Source organism: Entelurus aequoreus, linkage group LG16 (genome assembly GCF_033978785.1).
Source record: "Entelurus aequoreus isolate RoL-2023_Sb linkage group LG16, RoL_Eaeq_v1.1, whole genome shotgun sequence".
NCBI lineage: Eukaryota > Metazoa > Chordata > Actinopteri > Syngnathiformes > Syngnathidae > Entelurus > Entelurus aequoreus.
In genome coordinates, this window is record NC_084746.1 from 38542215 (window position 1) to 38566414 (window position 24200).

At 38.7% G+C, this 24200-nt stretch overlaps 1 long non-coding RNA gene across 1 annotated transcript in view; it reads left to right on the top strand.

Moving 5' to 3' along the window:
* The first annotated feature begins 1002 nt into the window (after nt 1–1002).
* LOC133631364 (uncharacterized) overlaps nt 1003–24200 on the top strand; it is a 71697-nt gene continuing 48499 nt past the window's right edge. Inside the window, exon 1 of the long non-coding RNA XR_009821453.1 lies at nt 1003–1518. This is a non-coding gene — a long non-coding RNA (uncharacterized LOC133631364). The remainder of the gene's footprint in view (nt 1519–24200) is intronic.

The window sequence follows — 24200 nt, forward strand, 5'->3', positions numbered from 1 at the left end:
GGTGTGAACAAGTGATGAGATAAATCATGGTCCCAATAACATTGCATCTAATAGAGACTGTCTCATTTGCACCCCTGGTGGGGAAATCTATCAAAATGAGGGTGGTCCCAAAAAGGAGGTATTTTTCAAATTGACTGTGTCGCTTTTAAAAGTGCTCCCCCTCTGGTCAACATATGAAATAACATGTGTGTGTAAGAAATTTAAATGCGCGCCCTTTAGCCAAAATTTAAAAAAATAATTACAAAAATATCCGCCCGATTGTAGCTGGGATAGGCTCCAGCGCCCCCCGCGACCCCGAAGGGAATAAGCGGTAGGAAATGGATGGATGGATGTATATAAAGACATACTGTAATAACTTGAAGTAAATAATGAAGATTAAAAATCAATTAGAAAAAAAAAATAAGAAAATAAAAATTACTAAAAGCTTACCTTTTTTATATTTGCACATGTATATATTATTAATGTTGTAAATACAAATATTTATATATCTAGAAAGGGTGGTCCTAAAGAGGTAGGCGTTTTTCGGCGGTCTCAAGAACGTACCATATACAAGAGTGTGTGTATGTGTGCACGCGCACGCGTATATTTATATAGATAGATAGATATAACGGCCCCTGACACATGTTTTTTCTCTACACGTGCCCCCCTCCCCCTCGAGTAAAAAATAGGCCTGGTATAACATATACACACTTTTGAAAAAATTATTGGGTTGAAAAGGAGCTCTTTAAAGTGTTTTTACATGCTGCTTGTGGCTTATAATGTCTCCAATAGATTGTATGGAAACAGCTTCAATAAGTATTTTGGTGTCATGCTTCTGTATTCTACATGTCATACAAAACCTGCTGCTAACATGTCTTCTGCTGCAGAGCCCATATTTGGTGTTTCCTGGGGCGGAGCCACTTTCCCACACCTGATTGCACTCTGCAATCAGGTCTTCATAAGCCCTGCTGTTGCTACTCTGGTCACAGGAGTGTTCCTCTGCCATGCCTGCTCTGGGCCCTTAGCCTGTGTAGATTAGTTTGCCTGACTTATTTAATGATTTTTTTTGTTAACCTTTTACCAGTTTTTGTTCAGTGGCTTCGCTCCCTTTTTGTATCTTGTTTTTCACGGCAGCCTTTTGTTGAATATTTTTTCTGTGCTTTGGGGCCTAAATACGCCGCCAAACCCGTGACATTTGACATTTTAAAAATGGGATTACCATACAGGATCTAAATGTGATACTTTTCCATGTATACAGTCCCATCAATCGATATTATCTGTGTGATACCACTGATTTCATTTCCCATCCGATACTGAGTAAAATTAGGCTGCTGCAAAACTTTGGAAGACTCGTGAAGGTGCCTCAGGGGTCATGAAGGTGCCTCAAGGGTCATGAAGGTGCCTCAAGGGTCATGAAGGTGCCTCAAGGACCAGTACACAGGAGTATAAACTACTTGGAGCCACAACGGAGGGATAAAAGAGCCGCAGGTTGCAGACCCCTGCTGTAGGTGCACATGTCTATGTGCGTACGAGACAGCCGTAAGTAACCAACTTTTATTCTAATTGTTTTGTAACTGTGAGAAATATAGCCATTCTTTTGGTTTTGATGTGTTTGAATACAAAAACAAAACAACTAATGCTGTGCTACCTTGGTTTTGGTGTTGTCAAAAATTGTTGGTTTAAAAAATACTGCATTTTGAGCCATCGACATACAGTTCCAAAAATGGTTTTGTTTTTTAGTTTTTTTTTACCATTTAGGAATTATAGACTTTTATGGAGAATTTTAATTCCCAAAGGCTTACTAGTTCATAATCCAAAAAATTCCACATCAAATATGTCACGTAATGACTACCGTATTTTCCGGACTATAAGTCGCAGTTTTTTTCATAGTTTGGCCGGGGGTGCGACTTATACTTAGGAGCGACTTATGTGTAAAATTATTAACACATTACCGTAAAATATCAAATAATATTATTTAGCTCATTCACGTAAGAGACTAGACGTATAAGATTTCATGGGATTTAGCGATTAGGAGTGACAGATTGTTTGGTAAACGTATAGCATGTTCTATATGTTATAGTTATTTGAATGACTCTTACCATAATATGTTACGTTAACATACCAGGCACGTTCTCAGTTGGTTATTTATGCGTCGTATAACGTACACTTATTCAGCCTGTTGTTCACTATAGTTTATTTATTTTAAATTGCCTTTCAAATGTCTATTTTTGGTGTTGGGTTTTATCAAATAAATTTCCCCAAAAAATGTGACTTATACTCCAGTGCGACTTATATATGTTTTTTTTTCCTTCTTTACTATGCATTTTCGGCCTGTGCGACTTATACTCCGGAGCGACTTATACTCCGAAAAATACGGTGATATGGCTTATGTATAAATAGGGAAACAAGAAAATATGCATTTTAAAAAGATAATGGCTTCTAACGCCCCACATACACAAGTATGTGATACCACTGGTTTTCTTTCCGATACGATACCGAGTAAAATTCAGGCTGGTATTGGTGATACCCAATCGATACTTTGTGCAAATGTAACTAATCTGTTTGATGAAATTGGAAAAAGTTGTGTCATTTGAATAGCATAGCATAAATAATACATTTATTTATGTATTTTAAATTTATATATAGTAGTTCTCGTTCTTTATTTATTTATTTCAAATTGTAAAGTATATTGAGGTAGTGGCGTGAATAACAATATAGAAAAGCTAATACAACAGGGAAAACAGGACAAAATCAGACAAAGTACACACAAATGGTGTTTTAAACCATAGCAAAAGGAAATAAGTATTACATTTAAATACAAATGTCTAGAGTCATTTAATTGCTGGTTTGTCATTTAGTAGTTTGGTTTATAGTTTCATTGTTTTGTCTTACTGTACTTTCTATTATTGTTGTACATGGCCTTATGTGTTTGGCATTCATTTCCGCAGGGACGAAAGATGGAAATTAGCCACTGGTTACAATCTTGCATATTTACACTTGAGTGTTCATCAATACGTACCATCCCTGTTTTAAAAATAAAGTCAAATTAAGTAGAACTATTAGAATACAAAGTAAAGTCACAATTCAGTTACATGAACATGTTAAGGTGAAAATATTGAACATTTTGTCAACAAAAGCATTCAACATTGACACGTTGCCTCATTCACCAGTTTAATTACTTTTTTAGACTGCGTTCCTGTTAACAATACACATCATCTCAAATATCTGATGATTTGAGAATCGATTTTAAAGCAGAAAGATCTGATATCAGCGGTATCGATATTTCGCTACTGGTCTGCACATCACATAACTGGGGTTCTACACGTGCTAGTCTTCAACGTGATAACCCGGAGGCACGTTCGATGTTGCAAGCCATGATCATAAAGCCCATAATATTTATTTATGTTTATGTCTTTGTTTCATCAATAATGTTTTTCATCAAGTGTTCAAATCGATGGGTCATTGGGCCTTTTTATGGGGCAACTGTCAGGGCTGGTTACACCATGCCGTGCCTTTATGTTGGGGTTTGTCTGGGTTCTCCAATGTTTGTGTTCATTCCTGTCCTGTGCTTTTATTTTGCCGGCTCTTCCGGTTTTGTTGTGGCTGCTTCACTTCTGTCCCAAAGCATTTCCCCTCACCTGTTTGCTGTTTGCAATCAAGACTATTTAAGTTAATCCTTTTTCTACATTTGTTGTCGGAACATTGATGATGTTGATACGATTATCTGTTCACTGGACTGCAGAGGAGCCTTTTCATGCTAGGCCTAATACGCAGTACTTCGTGGACGCCATCTGCCTCACATCTCCCGTGAGCGTTTTCCTGGGTTTCATCAGTTTTGTTTTGTTATCTTCATAGTCTGTCCGGGCAGAGCACTTCCCGTTGCTCTCGCTTTTTGTTCGTATATTAATAAATTCCCTTTTTTTTACCTCACGCTGCTACCTCGTTCGTCTGCATCCTTAAAAATCACAACAGCCTCCTGCTTCTTCCACGACGCATCGCTTGTCCTCGCTTGACAGCAACATGCTCACAAAAATATTTATAAACCCTCCTAATCTTTTTTTTTTATTATTATTTTTTTTATATCAAGTTTTGCTTTACTTTATAGTGTAAAGTAGAGATTAGCTGATTCATGTAGGATTATCATTAGTGGTTAATATATCATTATTACAAGTATATTAGTGTTATTCATGCAGGAGTTGAGCCTCTTACTGTCTTTAAAAACCGGTAACGCCTCTGTTTATAACTTGAATCAAGGGTTCTTGAACACACCACAGTTATGTTCTGTGACCGTGATTAGTCAACTGTGGTTGATTGGCAACACTAAATTGGCCCTAGTGTGTGAATGTGAGTGTGAATGTTGTCTGTCTATCTGTGTTGGCCCTGCGGTGAGGTGGCGACTTGTCCAGGGTGTACCCCGCCTTCCGCCCGATTGTAGCTGAGATAGGCTCCAGCGCCCCCCGTGACCCCGAAGGGAATAAGCGGTAGAAAATGGATGGATGGTTTGTGTACTACTGGTGAAACACGGGCTCCATCTAGTGATACGCCAAAGAATCACTTGATTAAAGTACAGTGTTTTATTTTCCTATTTTCCAACACAGTGTTACTGTTCACACTGTGTGTAACAATATTAAATACACTGGTTAAATAAAACCTTTTTAATGAATACTTAGGCCCACTATACTACTGTATTTTAATGTTGGTCATTGTGGTGGTACTTGGAGAGCTAAGTTTTTTCTGAGGCGGTACTTGGTGAAAAAAATGAGGTGCAAATGTGAAAGTTAAACAAACACACACACACAGATTGATCATACGTCTACCTTTCTTTCAATACCACATCCTGCCCGGTTGCCAAATGTTAGCGCAGTGTGGGAATGCATAAATGTGAGCTTTGATGACGTTATGATGTCCGTGTTGATTGAATAGTGACGTGTTCTATGCTGGATTTCCCTACCAGACGGCATGAACCATTTTGCATTCCTGCAAGGAGGTGTAAGTAGTGTTGCACATTCCTAGTTTGATTCAAAGAGGCGCCTTATTGAACTTTAACAGCAAAATTGAGTGTATATTTATTTTTATAATGTCATCTTTATAAGTGATTGATTCAAATAAAGAAGCTCAACCCCTCCGAGGTTGTGGCCCTAAACAATTGTGTTTATGCAACAGGCTGGCCCTAAGTCCAGGTGACCTTCACTGATCCAGTGTTGGATCTAGGGTTGTCCCGATACCAATATTTTAGTACTGGTACCAAAATGTCTTTCGATACGTTTCTAAACAAGGGGACCACAAAAAAATGGCATTATTGGCTTTATTTTAACAAAAAATCTTAGGGTACATTAAACATATGTTTCATATTGCAATTTACTCCTTAAATAAAATAGTGATCATACTAGACAACTTGCCTTTTAGTAGTAAGTAAACAAACAAAGGCTCCTAATTAGTCTGCTGACATATGCAGTAACATATTGTGTAATTTATCATTCTATTTGTCAACATTATGACGGACAAGCTGTAAAAAATTGATTATTAATCTACTTGTTCATTTACTGTTAATATCTGCTTATTTTCTATTTTAACATGTTCTATCTACATTTCTGTTCAAATGTAATAATCACTTATTCTTCTGTTTGATACTTTACATTAGTTTTGGATGATACCACACATGTAGGTATCGATCCAATACCAAGTAGTTACAGGATCATACATTGGTCATATTCAGAGTCATTAATATGTCCAGGGACATATTTACTGAGTTTTTAAATATAATATGATTTTTTTAAAAAGGGAAAAAGATTTTGTGACGATAAAAAATATCGATGTAATCATAGTAGTATCCACTAGTTACGTTCCTGTACTTGGTATCATTACAGTGGATGTCAGGTGTAGATCCACCCATGGCATTTGTTCACATTGTGACGCCGGTGAGCTATTGTATCCTCTGGTGTGTAGTGAAGCATGTTTAGCTATTCCTCGTCCTCCAGTGATAATGGTACTTTAATTTGTCGCCATGGAGGTGAGGATTAGTGATTTAGAAGTAACTAAAACACTGTGGATGGATGTTAGCTGCTAGCTAGCTAGCCATGTCTTCAAGCACCTCTTCCTGAGGGTGTTTCAGTGTTATAACTTCACCTTTATACCGTTAGTTTTTAGAACAAAATGCGTATATTCTCCCTTTTCTGTCCACATACTGCGTCTGCTTGTAAGTACTCCGTGTGTGTGCGCTGCCGAACATGCTCCTTTGCTTGTAAAACCAGCAATGTCATGACGTACCGCGATACTATACCAGCACCGGTATACCATACAACCCTAGTTGCATCCCTACATTGTTACACTACCACCACCATACTTGACTGTAGGCAAGACACAACTCCATTGTGCTGCCAGATATTTAAACAATAATGGCTGTGGGTGGAGTCATTTTTCCTGGATACAACAAGATAAGCTGTACACTGACTACTGTAAAGTATATCCAAATTGAATTTCTGTAAAAGTGTCCCTTGAGAAGATATGCTGTAATGAAAATGGTGGCTGATCTCACTTGTGTGAGATAATGGTCATGCAGTCAATCTTGATGAGAAGGTCTGATGAGCGACACCAATGGAAAAGCACATCTGGACCTGCCTCTCCCCGGAGTGTTACTCACTCCTCAAGCTCTGTGACCTCTGGCCCTGCCAGTCTAATTAGGCAGTTTATGTAGAATGCAGCGCCGTGAGTATGCAGATTAGGAATGTAGCCCAGTGCGAGTGAAGGTCTCCCACAAAATAAAAGCACATGCTTTGTTTGCACGGTTGCCTTCCTCTGTGACATCACGACTCCGCAAGATCGTTGGAAAGGTCGTGAAGCTTGGAAAACAATTTGTCTCAGTTATACGAACCATTTAACATTCGATTTAATAAGTGGTGTGGTATATGTCATGATTGCTGGCGGTGTGACCCCAAGATGAAGGGATGGTAGGTAAAGTGCAGAAAATAAGGTTTTATGATTAAAGGAACACTATTAGTCAACGAACAAGTGTCACAAAGAAGGACACACGGGCAGATTAATGGTGCTCTCCATTTTTACTGGTAAATCGGAATTTCCTAATTGGAATTTAAACTGGAACCCTCCTTGAGGTCGGATTTTCGACTCAAAGTTGAAGCATTCTCACAACTCCTGAGTTTGTTTCAAAGATGGCTGCTCTGGACGTAAACAATGATATATGCTTCTATAATATCCGTTATTAGCATTTCTGAATTGTTTTTTTTTTTCACTAAATCCGCTGTATTGTTGTACATTTATATATGTTAACATCACTGTAGTGTAAACTACATTTATTTCATGTGGTATATTCTCTGTACATCGCTAGCAATAGTGTCTGTGATTCGTCTTCATCCTGCGTGTCTGAAGGTTGCAGAAAGAGTGCATATTTCTTCATAAGTTGTTTATATTCCGTCAAGGCAAGGGCATAAATAGCTTTAGTGGATCTGGCAGTCATGATTTCCGACATCGTAACTGGAACACTCGCAACTTAAAACTAATTTGTATACTCCAGCCATTAAACAGACCCCTCTTTAGACCAGTTGATCTGCCGTCTCTCTTTTCTGCTCTGCCCCCTTCCCTGCATTGAGAGGTTTTTAGGTGACCACGGATGAAGGGCTCTGTTCCAAGTCGGTGACGTCTTTGCGCTGCTGACTTGTCTACATGCAAGGGGATCCCCTGATGGCCTCACGATGGACTGGTCTTTCTCAATATGAAGTCGGGACCCGAGGAGGACCACTCCTTATGCATCAGTCGGTGACGTCTCGCCGCAAAACTCTACATGCAAAACTATGGACTGGACTCGTGTTATTAACTAGATCCTCTCGGCATCCATTTCCCTTCCAAGGTTTCACATTTTTCCCCATTGGGTTGATTTTTTTCTTGCCCTGATGTGGGATCTGAGCCCAGGATGTGGTTGTGGCTTGTGCAGCCCTTTGAGACAATTGTGATGAAGGACTATATGAGTGAACTTTGATTGATTGATTGATCGATCGATTGATGTCATTCCCAGCTCCCACTTCTCAGGCAAATGGAAGGCAGCATAACCCTCCTGATTAGTGACTAGGGACAGGTGAGCCACCAAATTACTAATCAACAGCAGATGAGGAGAGGAACCTGAGAAAGATGGCAGACAGGAAGTGGAACAAAAAAAATTAGAGCGCCTGACAGGAAATAATGTCAACATGTCATGAGCGATCACGATAGTTGCACTCTTAACTCTTAAGTAGGGTTGTCCCGATACCAAAATATTGGTATCGGGACAAAATGTATTTCGATACTTTTCAATATCATTCGATACTTTTCTAAATAAAGGGGACCGCAACAAAATGGCATTATTGGCTTTATTTTTTTTTTAAATCTTAATCTTATTATTGCAATTTAGTCCTTAAATAAAGTAGTGAACATACTAGACAACTTGTCTTTTAGTAGTAAGTAAACAAAGACTCCTAATTAGTCTGCTGCTGTAAGCAGTAACATATTGTGTCATTTATATTCTATTTTTTGTGAACATTATGAGGGACAAACTGTAAACAATTATTATTAAACTACTTGTTCATTTACTGTTAATATCTGCTTATTTTCTGTTTCAACATATTCTATCTACACTTCTGTTAAAATGTAATAATCACTTATTCGTCTGTTCTTTGATACTTTACATTAGTTTTGCATGATACCACAAATTTAGGTATTGATCTGATACCAAGTAGTTACAGGGTCATATTCAAAGTCCTCATGTGTCCAGGGACATATTTCCTGACTTTATAAACATATACATTTTTAAAAAAAAGGAAAAAAGGTTTTGACGATAAAAAAGATTGATGTAATCATAGTAGTTTCAACTAAATAACGTATTGTACTTGGTATCATTACAGTGGATGTCAGCTGTAGATCCACCCATGGCATTTGTTTACATTCAGGCGTGCTAGCATTTGTTAGCGGTGACGCCGGTGAGCTATGTTTAAAAGATTAGTGATTTAGAAGTAGCTAAAACACTGCCGACTGAGGATGGATGTTGGCTGCTAGCTAGCTAGCTAGCCATGTCTTAAAGCACCTCTTCCTGAGGGTGTTTCAGTGTTATAACTTCAACTTTATCTTTAGTTTTTAAGCCAAAATGTGTCTATTCTCCCTCTTCTGTCTATACAGTGCTTTTAAGTACTCTGTGTGTGTGCGCTGCCGAACATGCTCCTTTGCTCATAAAACCAGCAAAGTCATGACGTGCCGTTATGCCAGGGAACCGGTACTTTTCAAACAGAGTATAGTACCGTTTTTGATTCATTAGTACCGCGATGCTATACTAGTACCGGTATACTGTACAAACCTACTCTTAAGTGAACTCTTCCGTTAAGTTTGTCAGTTTTTAGAAATGCGAGTTCTACTCGTGTTTGCGTTGTGTGACTAAAGCAGGATTGCATCTGGACAATCTTCGATGGATAAGAAGTCCCATGGTGTGTTTGTGCCCTAGTCAGAATCAGGACCAAAGTCTCTAACCTAATCCAATCCGACAGTTGCAGGGTGTTATCTTGTCACTGTAATCCCGTCTGTCAAATGTGATGCCAGCTAATACTAAACACTGCAAACATTCCAGGCGGGTGGAGTGGTGACATGATTGAAAATAATTCCAACCGTTTGCCTCACACCACGGTTTGACGTTCTGCAAACAATGCTGGGACTACAGACCTCAAGAGATTGTTGATATTCCATGGAGTGCTCGTCATGAACACTGGAACGTTGGAAAGGAAGGGCCATTGAGAAAAGATTGGACATTTAGAAACGGCAACCAAAAACAAAGTTTAGATATTTAAATACGCGGAAAAGTGCAATTTTTACATACAAAGTACGTAATAAACTCATGTACAAATTCCACTCCGGCTTCAGAACTAACCACTCCACTGACACATGCCTTCTCTATCTGACCGACCACATCAAACATGAGGTGGACGCGGGCAAATACTGCGGCATGGTCATGCTGGACCTTCAGAAGGCCTTTGACACCGTTAACCACGTTATACTGTTAGATAAGCTCAGAGCAATCGGATTTGATAAAACCTCATCGAGCTGGATGCAATCTTACTTGGAGGGGAGGAAACAGATGGTAGAGGTGAACGGCACCATGTCCCCCCCTCTCAGATAGCTGTGGCGTCCCCCAAGGCAGTATATTAGGGCCTTTAATGTTCCTAATATACATAAACGACATGTCATCAGCATGCGACTGTGAAAGTCACAGGTGGAGAAAATCCTCAGTGCTGAACTCTGTAGAATTTGCACCTGGCTCGCTGACAACAAGCTATCCATACACTTGGGTAAAACGGAATCCATCCTATTTGGGTCCCACATCAACCTTAAGCAAGTCAATGACTTCACTATAAAAGTGGGTGACATTGTTATCACCAGGAAAGATGAGGTCACCTACCTAGGTTCCATTCTAGAGGCTAATATTTCTTGTGATAAAATGACAACCAAGGTAATCAAAAAGGTCAACCAACGAACGAGATTTCTCTATAGAATCTCCTCTCTGGTCAACAAAAGCACCATGAAGATTCTGGTGGGAACTCTCATTCAACCCTTTTTCGATTATGCATGCACCTCCTGGTACCCTAGCACCTCCAAAATCCTCAAATCTAGACTCCAAACATCCCAGAACAAGCTAGTCAGATTACTTCTAGACCTCCACCCCAGATCACACCTCACTCCAACCCACTTCTCCAAAGTGGGCTGGCTCAGGGTGGAGGACAGAGTAAAACAACTTGCAATGAGCCTAGTCTATAAAATCCGCTACACCTCCCTGATTCCGAAGTACTACTTCCTTAACGTAAATGACCGCCATAACCACAACACCAGGGGGAGCTCCACTAACCACGTTAAACCCAGATTCCGATCTTACAAAGGTCTTAACTCATTCTCTTTCTATGTCACATCACTATGGAATGCGCTCCCAACAGGTGTAAAAGAAAGGGCATCTCTATCCTCCTTCAAAACCGCACTAAAGGAACACCTCCAGGCAACTTTAACCCTAAACTAACACCCTCCCTTTCACATCCTACCTCCCCGGATTGTAAATAATCAAATGTAAATAATCAAATGTAGATACTTATTTTTATGCTTTCTGATCTCTCTCTATTTCCACTACTTGCTGTACATATCCTACCAAGTCAGTCCTACACTGTTCCAATGTCCATTTCTCTGATGATGCAATTGTTGATGACTGAAGTGTTGATATCAACCAAACCTAACCCCCCACACCCCACCCCACCCCTCCACATACACAGATTGTAATAATGTAAATAATTCAATGTATATACTCTGATGATTATCTTGTGTGATGACTGTATTATGATAATAGTATATATCTGTATCATGAATCAATTTAAGTGGACCCCGACTTAAACAAGTTGAAAAACGTATTCCGGTGTTACCATTTAGTGGTCAATTGTACGTAATATGTACTGCACTGTGCAATCTACTAATAAAAGTTTCAATCAATCAATCAATCAGCCTGCTCCCTTCCAAATAACCTGAGTCTTAGAGTTAATATTCCCAAAATTCAACTGCAACAAAATATTTGAGCCAGATAAGTACTGATCAATATTGTTAACCTCTAATCCTGATCTGATTTTTTAGCCTCAGATCCGATTTTGAGTCCCAATCCGATACTTTGACAACAGCCTATAGAAGTCTAAATATTTTGTAGCAAGTAACTAAAGTAAACACAATAACACATTTTTATGACGCTTATCTTAATAAATGTATAATGTGCTAGTATTTTTGTCAATCAGTTGATGTATCAAATGTGTAGTATTGAATACTACATACAAGATAAAGTGGCTCATGCACAATAACTAAAGAAAAACATGTATTGGCTCCCATGTCAGTCATTTGAAAGCCTACCTGTATTGAGAGACCTAATCCCTCAGTTTGTAGACAATAACAAAGACGACCCAAAAACTTATTTTGTACTAAGGACAATAGAAAAAAAAAATCTATCTATATATATATATATATATATATCCATCCGTCCGTCCATTTTCTACCGCTTGTCCCTTTTGGGGTCGCGGGGGGTGCTGGAGCCTATCTCAGCTGCATTCGGGCGGAAGGAGGGGTACACCCTGGACAAGTCGCCACCTCATCACAGGGCCAACACAGATAGACAGACAACATTCACACTCACATTCACACACTAGGGCCAATTTAGTGTTGCCAATCAACCTATCCCCAGGTGCATGTTTTTGGCGGTGGGAGGAAGCCGGAGAACCCGGAGGAAACCCACGCAGTCACGGGGTGAACATGCAAACTCCACACAGAAAGATCCCGAGCCCGGGATTGAACCCAGGACTACTAAAGACCTTCATATTGTGAGGCACATGCACTAACCCCTGTGCCACCGTGCTATCTATCAATCTATCAATCTATCTATCTATCTATCTATCTATCTATCTATCTATCTATCTATCTATATCTATATATATATATATATATATATATATATATATATATATATATATATATATATATATATATATATATATATATATATATATATATATGTATATAATCAAATCACTTCAGTATTGTTTTTATACTAATACTATATTAGATTTCCATAGTATCAACATCTGGATCGTTCACCCCTACAATAGTTGTGTGTGTGTGTGTGTGTGTTCTTGTATGTGTACCCTTCTTGAGACATGAAGAAGGAAAATAATCTTCAATATGAGGAGGTGTGAACAAGTGATGACATAAATCATGGTCCCAATAACATTGCATCTAATAGAGAATGTCTCATTTGCACCCCTGGTGGTGAAATCTATCAAACTGAGGGTGGTCCCAAAAAGGAGGGATTTTTCAAATTTACTGTGTTGCTTTTAAAAGTGTTACCCTTCTGGTCAACATATGTAATAACAAGTGTGTGTAAAAAATTTAAATGCGCCCCCTATGGCCAAAATTAATTTAAAAAAACAAAAAAAATATGTATATAAAGACATACTGTAATAACTTGAAGTAAATAATGAAGATTAAAAATCAATTACAAACAAAAAATTCCCCAAAAAATAAACTAAAAGCTAACCTTTTTTGTATTTGCATAGTATGTATATATTATTAATGTTGTCAATACAAATCTTTATTTATCTGGAAAGGGTGGTCCTAAAGAGGTAGGCTCAAGAAGGTAAAAAATACAAGAATATATATGTGTGTGTGTGTGTGTGTCATTCTTAACCGTTCCTTTTCCTCCAGTCCTCCGGTGATAGTTGCTTGGAAGCAACGTAGTTCCTTTTCCACCATGGAGGTGAGGACTAGTAGCTAAGAAGCAGCTTCTACAGTAGACGACGCGCTCGTTACAGCTCGCTCTCAAAATTCAAGCCGGTGTTCTGTCAAAACATGCACCTTCCTGGAACTCCTGCACGTGTCTAACGAGGAACATGGGAATGTAATCGTGTCTCCCTGAGCGTGTGTCGTTTTTGAAGGAATCTGTCACATGAGTGCAGTCTTTACTTATGTGAACACAGCTGCGGTAAAGAAGAAAGAAAGAAAGCTCATCAGTCCGTCGCCAATCATTTAAAAAAGTCAAGTATCGGCCCTCCATTAAACTATGACCATAATGATTTATTGACCTGCTGATTGTTTCAGTCTTGGAACTTTGCTCTATCAAGCAGCTAAATAGTGTTCATGCTAATAAGTCTTCAAATCCATTATAATTCCAACTATGAGCCGTTACTTTTTTCCTACGCTTTGCGCCCTGCAGCTTTATTAGTGACTTTTCTTCGCTTATTGCCATAAGGTTTTGTGTTCAATAGTTTTCATTAAACACAAGCAGACACACTGAAATGGTGTGTTACTGTTTGTGCTTTGGCGCCATCTTTTTAAATGAGTTCGCTCACTGCTAGTGTTGCGGGTTAAAAATGTATTTCTCGTTTGCCTTGAACTGGAAGTAAAACTGTCAATAGCATTACTGCTCAAAAGGATTCTTCATTCATCACTCCAAGCAACATTTGTAAGTTTTACAATATAACTACAACTATTCACACTTACTAAACAGTCCCAAGTGTGATGTCTGTAGGAGTGTTTTCATGCATATTTGTACGTGCTATCGTAATGTAATTGTCGTTTGTATTAGCTAATATGATAACACATTTGCATGTGTCTGTTAGTATTATTAACTTACAATATAGTTTCAGTTTTACAAATTCCTCAGTAAATTCACTAAAACTTCACCGGGGAGTTATTGAGTCTGTTTACCTGATTGAAGAGCTAGTTTCCGCAGCTAATGGGTTCATGACGATGACTTCTGTTTTGTTTGATCAGCCCTTTTACTGCCGTGTTACAGGCCCCGTTTGGAAGCAATTAAGGTATGTAAATAAACATTTACAAAATATTTGTGTAAATAACTAATTCAACAACATATATATTTATGTGCCCTGTGGTCCGGTGTGGGTAATATATGGAAAAATATTTTGTTCTTTAACAATTTAGTGGGTGCAGCTTATATACTGTGTGCTTTATAGTCTGGGAAATGCAATACTGCCCATCTTTTGTTTAAAGATGTTCACATTTTACATGGTCAACAACAAAGTAACTTCAATCATAAAACAATGATTAGCATTTGCATAGGTGGTATGATACAAGGTAAATTCACAATTTGTCCCCCACCCACACATGAAAATCAATTCAAAGACAATCTATTCTAAAAACAGAGCGACGAGCAGCGTCGTAACAACCGTACGTGGACGTTCAAAATTAAACGGGGGCAATTCCAGTAAGAATCCGAAGCAATAATAACTAAGCTGATTGAAATGTGGCTGTTTTTCATGTTTGTAATAATATGCTTTCAAGTTGGCATGGAAATTACTTCATGATCATATAATGACAGCTCAGTAGCTGTCAGGAGGACACCTTCTTTATTGTTTTCCATGCTGACAGAGCCCTGACTTGCAACAAAACAAAGTTTAGTTGATGTTTATTCATGCTCATAGTTTTTCAAAGTCCCATGTTTGTTTGTGTCATCTGGGAGCTCAAAAATTATACCTGTCACAAGTATTATAAATACTTTGTTTTGGCACAAGACATTTAACTAGGCTTTTTTTTTTTAACTCGTAGCTAGAAAATTACAGGGTGGAAATACAGTACAGGCCAAAAGTTTGGACACACCTTCTCATCCGATGCATTTTCTTTATTTTCATGACTATTTACATTGTAGATTGTCACATCAAAACTATGAATGAACACATGTGGAGTTATGTACTTAACAAAAAAAGGTGAAATAACTGAAAACATGTTTTATATTCTAATTTCTTCAAAATAGCCACCCTTTGCTCTGATCACTGCTTTTCACACTCTTGGCATTCTCTCCATGAGCTTCAAGAGATAGTCACCTGAAATGGTTTTCACTTCACAGGTGTGCCTTATCAGGGTTGATTAGTGTAAATTATTGCTTTATCAATGGGGTTGGGACCATCACTTGTGTTGTGAATGAGGTGTGTTCAAACGATAAATTGAGTAATTGGAATTAAGCACTTTTATCTCTGTATGTTCTGAACTCCTGTTTACTCACTGTTGAGCTCAGAAGATTTGTGAATGTAGCTCAGCTTCCCATCGCTGAACTTTGTTTTTTATTCTTGAGACGGCAAACTAGTTGAGAAAGAATCAACAGCACTTCTGCTGGTTGTAGTAGTACACTTGATTGTGCATAATTTGCTTAAAGACATGAGTCCACCTATTGGACATAAGTACATCAATCAGTTACTATGTCCTACGAGAAATATGTTACATTTTAACAACATACTAATGTGTTCCCGATACTAATATTTTGGAACCGGTACCAAAATGTGTTTCGATACTTTTCTAAATAAAGGGGACCACAACATTTTGTTATTATTGGCTTTATTTTAACAAAAAATCTTAGGGTACATTACACATGTTTATTATTGTAATTTAACCCTTACATAGAATAGTGAACATACTAGACAACTTGTCTTTTAGTAGTAAGTAAACAAACAAAGCCTCCTAATTAGTCTGCTGACGTGTACAGTAACATACTGTGTCATTTATCATTCTATTATTTTGTCTACATTATAAAATGTAATAATCACTTATTCTTCTGTTGTTTGATACTTTACATTAGTTTTGGATGATACCACAAATTTAGGTATCGATCCGATACCAAATAGTTACAGGATCATACATTGTTGATATTCAAAGTCCTCATGTGTCCAGGGACATATTTCCTGAGTTTATAAACATAATAGGAATTTTTAAAAAAACAAAGATTTTGTAACGATAAAAAATATTGATGTAATCATAGTAGTATCGACTAGATACGCTCCTGTACTTGGTATCATTACATTACAGTGGATGTCAGGTGTAGATCCACCCATGGCATTTGTTTACATTCAGGCGCGCTAGCTTTTGTTAGCGGTGACGCCGGTGAGCTACTGTATCCTCCTACGGTGTGTAGTGAAGCATGTTTAGCTATTCCTCGTCCTGCACTGATAATGATACTTGTAAGAAACTTACTTTATTTGTCACCATTGAGACAAGGATTAGTGATTTAGAAGTAGCTAAAACACTGCAGACGGACTTTAGCCGCTAGCTAGCTAGCAATGTCTTAAAGCACCTCTTCCTGAGGGTGTTTCAGTGTTATAAATTCACCTTTATCTTTAGTTTTTACACCAAAATGCATCCATTCTCCCTTTTCTGTCTACACTATGTGTCTGCTTGTAAGTACTCGTGTGTGTGTGTGCGTTGCAGAACATCTTCCTCTGCTCGTAAAACCAGCAATGTCACGACGTGACGACGGCGGGGACCGGTACTTTTTAGAGGCGGTATAGTATCGAATATGATTCATTAGTATCGCGGTACTATACTAGTACTGGTATACCGTACAACCCTACAACGTACACACATTTGAAGAACAAATTCAATAATCAGCATTTGGTTCAATACAACAATAGTAGGCTTTCAATCAGCATATTACATTTAATCCCTCTAGTGCAGGGGTCGGCAACCCAAAATGTTGAAAGAGCCATATTGGACCAAAAATACAAAAACAAATCTGTCTGGAGCCGCAAAAAATTAAAAGCCATATTACATGAGATATAAATGTAATTAAGAGGACTTAAAGGAAACTAAATGACCTCAAATATAGCTACAAATGAGGCATATGCAATATGTACATATAGCTAGCCTAAATAGCATGTTAGCATCGATTAGCTTGCAGTCACGCAGTGACCAAATATGTCTGATTAGCACTCCACACAAGTCAATAACATCAACAAAACTCACCTTTGTGCACTCATGCCCAACGTTAAAAGTGTGGTGGACAAAATGAGATAGAAAAAGTGGCATAAAACACGTCCTAGAAAGTCGGAGAAAGTTATACATGGAAACAAACTATACGGCGAGTTCAAGGACCGCCAAAATTAGTAGGACAAAACGGCGCTCACCAAATACTCGAATCAGTGAAGCATGTTTAATATAAACAGTGTGCTTTATAACAATTAGCGAGGTTTATGTCATGTTTGTCCTCCCACAGAAAACATTCTGAAACAAAAAAATTGATTTTTTTCCCCTCATCTTTTTCCATTCTTCATACATTTTTGAAAAATCTCCAGAGAGCCACTAGGGCGGCGCTAAAGAGCCGCATGCGGCTCTAGAGCCGCGGGTTGCCGACCCCTGCTCTAGTGCATAGTGAAATATCCGCCAAGGTGAGATTGCATATTCATGACTGGTCTAATTGCAGCCCTTCAGTGGAGTACGTAGGTGTACTCAGGCTAATAAACAACTACTGAATAGTGCATGCAAGTCTCTGTCTTGGTTGCTATTTCCTAGACTCTGCGCTCAGTTGGTAATTACTTGGGGAGTTTCGATTACTAGAAAGCCGCAGGGAAGTACAACTGATCAGCTTTGTGGATCTGGACAAATTCAAGGGAAATTACTGTCGCTTTGGAGCTGGGGTTGAAAACAACTGTCAAACCAGAAGAGAACACGCAGCTTCTTTGTATGGATTGTTTAAAAGTTGATTTCCAATGTTGTGTCCTCTCCAGACTTAAAAAGAAACACTTTCTAAACGTTCAATTGATACTGCAGTCCATTTACAATCCAATATTGACACTAATAAGGGCTGCTGCTTCAATAAGAAGCCTTGCTAATACAGGGAAACTTCACTTTTTTTTAAACTTTTGTCTATCATTCACAATCCTTATGTAAGACCAAACATTTGTTTTTATTTTTATTATGCATTCTGACTCGTAAATAAAGGCTAGTAAAAGTCAATCAATCAAAGTTTATTTATATAGCCCTAAATCACGAGTGTCTCAAAGGGCTGCACAAGCCACAACGACATCCTCGGCTCAGATCCCACATGAAAAGTCTCTATTCCGCCTATAAAGCGCTCATCCAAAAGCCTCCAACATAATTTTGTGTACAAGTACATATAAGTATATATGCAATGTAGTAATAGTCATAATAACATGTGATATGTACGTATTTTGCTCATTTTAAGGTTTATTCATTTCACAGACCAGTGACATGCAGTCACTGGAGGCAGGTGAGGCTGGGCCTCACGCGCCATCATGGGAAAAAAAAAAATTTAAAAAGAAAAAAAATTTTTTTAATTTTTATATGTATCCAGTGATTATACTATAAAGTTATTTTCCATTTAACTTCACCAGTTTTAGATTATTTTTATTCAAAATCGCAGAATTTTCACATTTGCCGTTCAAATACTGAGAAGAGACGGTGCGGTGATCAGCAGCCAGTTGAGGCACGTCACTGCGTTGTGCCTCAACATGGATTGCGGACTCGGCTAACTACTGGCCTGCTGTGTGCAGTGAGACCGTATTGCTATATGAATTATATTATACATTTCCATAGTTTAGTTAGCTGAGGTATATAATGTACAGTGTATTTTGTCATCAACTGTATGTGTGTAAGTATTTCTTGTGCTGAGCAATCATAAAACGGCTGCAAAAGACGCACTAGCTGAGGCTCGCAGTAATCCCTCCTCCTGGTGGTAGAGAATGCACCCCGCCGTAGAATGCACCCCCAGAAGGGATTGTTTTATCAACTAAAGCCCACACTTAAACTTTCCACGTGCAAGATTGAATCTATTTTTAAAAATTATTTCATAAGAAGCCAAAAAGTGCAAAAACAATAATGTTCGTGTTGGAGGAGTTGTGAATGACTGCAGGGCCACAACATTAGGTACACCTGCAGACTGCAGCACGGATTTCATATTTCATTCATTCACAACTCCTCCAACACGAACATTATTGTTTTTGCACTTTTTGGCTTCTTATTAAATACGTTTTGTAACCTATTTTTATGGGCTTTCCTCTTTGTGATGTTAAGTTCCTGTTATACGCTGTTATACAGTATATGCCTTGAGCTCTTATTTTAAGAGCGGAAGTGATGACACGTTGGAGTGGAGCGGAGGTTTTTGAAAGAAGGTAAATAAAGTGGTCCTCGTGTAAACTGGAGCCTCCGTGTTTGTTATTTTGTAGTTTCATACAGTATAGGCAACATTTATAAACCCTCGGTTACACTTTTTTAAATAGATTCAATCTTGCACGTGGAAAGTTTAAGTGAGGGCTTTAGTTGATACAACACTCCCGTCAGGGGGTGCATTCTACGGCGGGGGTGCATTAATCCAGCACAACAGCGGCGCATGGACTTCATTTATAAGTAAAGGTAAGACCATAATAAAGTTTTTTTTATTAAATGTGCTTTTTTGTGTGCTACAGTTTGTATGTGTAAAGTTAAAGTACCAATGATTGTCACACACACACTAGGTGTAATGACATGTGTCCTCTGCATTTGACCCATCCCCTTGTTCACCCCCTGGGAGGTGAGGGGAGCAGTGGGCAGCAGCGGCGCCCGCCCGGGAATAATTTTTGGTGATTCAACCCCCAATTCCAACCCTTGATGCTGAGTGCCAAGCAGGGAAGAATGCTGGTATGAGCTTTTAAACATAACCCGCTAACTGCTGCCAATCAAATGGTGAATAAGATACTCTTTAGGGTTCATATGTTTGTAAATCTGACTGTGATGAAGTCAGTGCCTCACCAGTCATGAACCTCACCGCACATCACTGTCACAGACGCATAACAACATTAGCTTCTCCCTTCAACAGCAACACTACTATTTATGACAGACTTTGTGAGATACAACAAAGACTGCTTTGGGATAAATGATCATCCAGAACCTTATATTTTTGAGCCTGAATATACAGAGGATGAGCTACGAGGTTTAATATCTGCATGTTAAACAGATTAATCATTTTAGTTACATTGTAAAATGTACAAACCTTGCTTGGATCAATGAATGAAGAAAATGCAAAAAAGCTATGGATGACTAAAAGCCCGAAAGGCTCTTGTACTTCCAGATGAAAGCACTAAACAGAAGGAAATACTGTAGACGTTCACCCCGCAGCACCTGCAGTGGGAAAACTCATCCAAAAGATGGCGCCATAGCGCAAACACACCCTTTCAATGTCTCTGCTTGTCTTATTAAAAATATTTGTTGCATACAAAACATTGTGGCTGTTGGCGAAGAAAAATCCATAAATTAGACACACTGTTTTATAAGCCGGAGGGTTTAAAACGTAGGACAAAATTAGCGGTTTATAGTCCGGATTTTACGGTACTAATTTGGCCCCGGTGGCAGTTAAATTGTAAACAATACTACAGCAGGGGTCCCCAACATTTTTTGCGGCAGGGACCTGTTTAATGTAGGCATTATTTTCATGGCGTGCGGCAGATAAATAAAAACTCACCATAACGTTTAATTAGTGGGAGCCCCTGGTCTTTTTTCTTTGCACAAAAGCTCTCATAGACTTGTTTTTTACTCATTTTTGCTAGTAGTAGGTTTTTTTGTTGGCTTTAGTACGTGATGGGTTTTAAGTGATACATCACATTCAAGGACAAGACCATGGATATATAATTCAGCCAGAAATACTTGCCATTAGTTCCAATAGATTTATATTTCCATTCTAAAGGTAATATATTCATATTTTGTGCAATATTTCATACGTAGATACACTGTTACTTTTTTTTTGGTCCAATGTTTCATGCCTAAGTACATTTGTTATTGCTAACTACTTGTGTAATAGGACTATGTGCAATAATAGCAGCACTATAAAGGAGATGTGTATTTTCTTCCTTCAGCACAATTATTATATGCAACAATTCAGCACTTTAACTACTTGGTCACTTTGTTCCTGATCTTAGGTCACCAACCTGGGGGCGGGGTTAAGGGGGGAGGAGTATATTTATAGCTAGAATTCACTGAAATGTAAGTATTTCTTATATACTGTATATATATATATATATATATATATATATATATATATATATATATATATATATATATATATATATATATATAAATACTTGACTTTCAGTGAATTCTAGCTATTTATATATTTTTTTAATGTATTTTATTATATATATATATATATATATATATATATATATATATATATATATATATATATATATATATATATATATATATATATATAAAATAAATACTTGAATTTCAGTGTTCATTTATTTACACATATACACACACATAACACTCCTCTACTCATTGTTGTATTTGTAAGTGCAATGCTTTGCAGCCAGTAGCACAGCCTTTGAAGGAGCATAGGTATGGGCAGTGTAATATTCTGGGTTGGAGTCAATAACCAGGCGAGGTGACGAAGTTACATCTCTTTACTTCATACTTCAGAACCGCATTAAAGATGTGCTATTTGGATTTACACTGTATGAAAAAAAAATTTAAAATGAATTTTATCTTTGCAACCTCATTATACTATTGGCTAAGTTTTATATTCATAAATGTAAGTTTCTCAATACCCGACCATTTTTTTTTTTGCCTTTAAAAAACATTTAGAACTCTACATTAAAACACTTTCTACCTCTAACAACCAAAAAGCTGTGAAAACGATGATGCTGTGTTCCAAATTTAAGGTTTTTACTGAAATTGAGTGAGCCTATGGCTTTGCACTTTGTTTATTATATATATATATATATATATATATATTTTTTTTTTTTAAATTCTATTTTAGTTACTTTGAATTTACAACCCCCTGGTGGTGCTTTGTACTGTTTTTGTACTGTTTTGTACTGTTTTTGTATTTACTTTGATTATTATTTTCAACTGTTTTGAAAATGTTGAAATGTATAAATAAGATTAAAGATTAAGATTAAAGTACCAATGATTGTCACACACACACTCGATGTGGTGAAATTTGTCCTCTGCATTTGACCCATCCCCTTGGGGAGCAGTGGGCAGCAGCGGCGCCGCGCCCGGGAATCATTTTGGTGATTTAACCCCCAACTCCAACCCTTGATGCTGAGTGCCAAGCAGGGAGGGAAACGGGTCCCATTTTTATAAAAGGTTTATAAAAATTTTTTTTTTTAAATAAATACTCCCACATTTGCCGTCAGGGTGCGCAATACAACGTAAACTGTTGGGCAACCAAAAAGTAACCACAGAACACTATAAAGTACAGTGTTCTGTGGTTACTTTTTGGTTGGCCAAGCAGACGTGACGACAGGCTGTCCTCACTCAGGTCCACACGGACCTGGAGGGGGCGTGCCTGTTGTCCGGCTGGAAATCGGGAGAAATTCGGGAGAATGGTTGTCCCGGGAGATTTTCGGGAGAGGCACTGAAATTCGGGAGTCTCCCGGAAAATTCGGGAGGGTTGGCAAGTATGGGATGTGGTCAGGTGACCTTCTGAAGAAGACTGCAGACGACAGTCCAAACATGTCGGCTAAAGATTCCATCTAATATACAGAAAATATGGTCTGATTACAAGAACATTTGAAAAAGTATATGAATAAGAAGACATAATGAACCTTTTTGAGCAAATGCATCACGGTTGGGAACCACTGGTCTACAGGACATCTGTTAAGTGCAGAGTTACAACTTACATATTATGTAAAATGTGCACAATAACACTTACTACAGAATGTTGTGTTCCCAGTGGGACTTAAAAAAATCACTTTTAACTTCCAGCATCAAGGCTGGATTTTGGCCAACACACTTCAAATACACTGTTTTCCCACCTCTGAAGCTTATTTTAAAATACTTAAAAATAGTGTTTTTTTCGACCTTTTGAAATGGATGTTTATGCCCTTGACATGTTGTTGGACAACATGACTGCAGTCACGCACTTCACTGTGAAGGCTCTTCTAAAGTCTTCCCTGTAACACAGCACAACCTTCATTTCCCCGACAGGGTTTTTTTTGCCCTATGTTGCTCAGAACCCCCCCTTAACGAGGGGGCTTGGCAGCGCTGCACAAACATCATCATAGCACGTGTGTGCAGTTCAAAGCTCTGTGCACTTAGCGGCTGTTTGTCAAAGAAAGGAAGCTGTTGTTGACACTGCATCACAGCACAAATGATATGCAAGATAAGTGAGGCCTGAGTGAGGAGAGAAATAGAAGGTGAACCAGACAAGGGTTTTGTGTTATTGTGTAGTAACTTCTTTGTAATGCTGCAGCACTGTCTCCCTTTTCAGTTTCAACACAACTCGGGCTTTTGTTAGCGCTCACGTCTCACCTTGGATTTTTCTTAGAGATACAGCTCCAATTTAAAAGCACAAAAATGTGCTGCTGATTTCCCGATTGTGGGGCACAAAAATGTGCTGTGGGATAATTGGAGAAGGCCACACAATGTCGTGATGTGCGTTCTTACAATCTAAACAAACATGGACAATTATGCTAAGGACACAAACACACATTCTTGTATTTACTACCTACTTGAAACCTCGAAGACCTCTATGAAGAACACAAACAAAGGACCCAGATTTCCCTCGCCCAGACGCGGGTCACCGGGGCCCCCTTCTGGAGCCAGGCCTGGAGGTGGGGCATGTCCCCATGGGGCCCGGCCGGGCACAGCCCAAAGAGGCGACGTGGGCCCCCCCTCCAATGGGCTCACCACCCATAGCAGGGGCCATAGAAGTCGGGTGCAGTGTGAGCTGGGCAGCAGCCGAAGGCAGGGCACTTGGCGGTCCGATCCTCGGCTACATAAGCTAGCTCTTGGGACGTGGAACGTCACCTCGCTGGGGGGGAAGGAGCCTGAGCTAGTGCGTGAGGTGGAGAAGTTCCGGCTAGATATAGTCGGACTCACTTCGACACACAGCAAGGGCTCTGGAACCAGTTCTCTTGAGAGGGACTGGACTCTCTTCCACTCTGGCGTTGCCAGCA